Here is a 2,971-nt window from a genome sequence, read left to right as displayed (position 1 = left end):
AGCATGACACAGTGTGACAAGGCTGACCCTTTGAATTACAGGCACAACAGAAACAGGAAGTAAGAGTGAGAGAAAGTTGTGGTAGAAGAGTACAGTAGGGTTCGCCACCATCCCCTGCCGGAGCCTCGTGGAGCTTTATGTGTTTGCACTCAATAAACACTCACAACGCCCGGTCTGGGAATCGAAACCGCGAGTCCGCTGCCCTAACCATTGGGCCATTGCGCCTCCACACACTCTATGTAACCCTACTTTGTCCTTCAGGTTTTGTAACGTTCAACCTATTTTCGTCAGCCCTTGTGGCTAATAAACAAACGATTATTATTATTATTAATCAATCCATTTTATGTAACAAGGGACATCATTATATATACATTGTATATTTTCACTTTAAATTTCTACATCATTTATTTTCGACATATACACCGGCATTTCTTTTGTGAGTTGTCTATGTCATTTCCTTGTCTCACTCATCAATCATCCTTGTGGCAAGTAAAAGAAGCCATCATTATTATTATTATTATTATTATTATTATTATTATTATTATTATTATTATTGTTGTTGTTGTTTTTCCTGTTACTATTATTTCCTCTCATTATGTCTGCTCATGCAATATTTGGCAGATGTTGCTTAGCAATATATTGTTTACAATGCTACATATGCATGTATGCATGTAGGTTTGCATGTATGTGTATATATGAGTATATGTATGTACGTATGTGTGTGTTTATATATATATATATATATATATATATATATATATATATATATATACATACATACATATACACATGATATATGTACACACACACGTACATGCACACACATATTAACATACATATATACATATATATATATATATACAAACATATACATATATATATATACAAACATATACATATATATATATACAAACATATATACATATATATATATACAAACATATATACATATATATATATATATATATATATATACACACATATATATATATATACATACATATATATATATATACATATATATATACATATACATATATATATATATACATATATATATATATATACATATATATGTAAATATATACACATACTTCCCTCCCGACCATTCTAACTCTGGTGGGTGGAAGGCAACTGCAGGTCATTTACCAGAAGTCTACATGGCATTGATAAATGAAGCTTTCTATTAATTAATCGACCGACGTCACGGCTTTGGTTAAAGAGCATAAAAAAGTCAGTCATGTCTACAAAATCAAAGAAAATCAAAAATGGTGGACATCACCACCACCACCACCACCACCACCATCATTATCATCTTCATCACTATTGTTATCGCCGTCATCATCATCATCATTGTCAGTGTCATCATCTGCTACCGATGGCAACAAACCAATGAGCAATTGTTTCCATGACTTGGGTTCAAAGTTTTTTTTTTTTTTTTCATTTGCAATATAGCAACGTTGTGTATTCAGGTAAAGTTCCTTAATTATCTCAATTAAACAGGTGGTTGGCATAGAATCACCTGTAATGGTCCCTTGGTGCAGGTGGATCGAAATACATGGTTAGTATTGCCAATGACAACGACAACAACAATATAATAATAATAATAATAATAATAATAGTAATAATAATAATAATTTCTACTAAAAGTACAAGGCCTGAAATTTGTAGGCAGGGGACTAGTCGATTACATTGGCCCTAGTGTTTCACTGGTATTTAATTTATCAACCATGAAAGGTAAAGTTGACTGTGGTAGAATTTGAACTCAGAATGTAGAGATGGATGAAATGCTGGCTTTTTACTTCTGTTTTCTGTGCTTAAATACAGCAGACAAATATAATACTGAGGTGTAAGCGCAGGCATGGCTGTGTGGTAAGAAGTTTGTTTCCCAACCACATGGTTTCTGTTTCAGTTCCTTGGGCAAGTGTTGTCTATTATAGCCTTAGGCTAACTAAAGTCTTGTGAGTGGATTTGGTAAACGGAAACTGAAAGAAGCCTCTTGTACGTATGTATATATATATATATATATATATGCGCTTGCACACCCACACATATATATGAGTATGTGTGTGTCATTTTACCAGTGTTTGTCCCCCACAACCGCTTGACAACTGGTGTTGGTGTGTTTATGTCCCCATGACTTAGTGGTTTGGCAAAAGAGACCAATAGAATAAAGACCAGGCTTAAAAAAGGTACTGGGGTTCATTCATTCTTGAAGGCAGTGCTCCAGCATGGCCATAGTCTAATGACTGAAACAAGTAAATGATAAAATGGAAAAGGAATTACTTTTCTACCTGGATGCCCTTCTGGTTACACACGACCTGTCACATTGCTCCAGCTTGACCAGACTAGAATGGCTTCATATTAATCAAGACCTACAATAGCTCAATGTGGAGGTGCATGGCCTGGTGGTCATGGCATTGCACTCATGAGTGAAAGATTGTGGTTTCAATTCCTGGACTGGGCAATGTGTTGTGTTCTTGAGCAAGACACTTCATTCCACATTGCTCCAGTCCACTCGGCTGGTAAAAATGGTTGATCCTGCGATGGACTGATGACTTGTCAGAGAAATCATGAAACTGACCCTATGCTCCTTATGGAGTAATGTAGACTGACCATAGTACCTCAGTCGAGGTGTTATAATGGGGTACATATGTGTTGGTGGTGATGATGATGGTAGTGGTGGTGGTAAAATGCAAGCTGAGACGTCCTAGTGGTACTGTTGATGATGATGATGATGATAATGATGGTAATGACAATGATGATGGTGATGATGATGATGATGACGACGACGGTGATGATGATGGTGGTGGTGATGATGGTGATACAGGAAGTGTACAGACAATATTTTGGCCAACTTCCATACTAATGATAAATTTGCATATCAATGTACATATATATATATATACATATATATATACACATGTATATGTGTGTATGAGTGCGTGTGTGTGTATATATATTGTATATA

At 35.2% G+C, this 2,971-nt stretch overlaps 1 protein-coding gene across 1 annotated transcript in view; it reads right to left on the bottom strand.

Annotated features, from left to right (window-relative positions):
• The window catches only part of LOC106881978 (protein SPEC3), a 22,861-nt gene that overhangs the window by 1,513 nt on the left and 18,377 nt on the right, over window positions 1–2,971 (bottom strand). The window lies entirely within an intron of this gene.

Source organism: Octopus bimaculoides, chromosome 27, assembly GCF_001194135.2.
Source record: "Octopus bimaculoides isolate UCB-OBI-ISO-001 chromosome 27, ASM119413v2, whole genome shotgun sequence".
Taxonomy (NCBI): Eukaryota; Metazoa; Mollusca; class Cephalopoda; order Octopoda; family Octopodidae; genus Octopus; species Octopus bimaculoides.
This window is presented reverse-complemented; position numbering and strand designations above follow the sequence as displayed.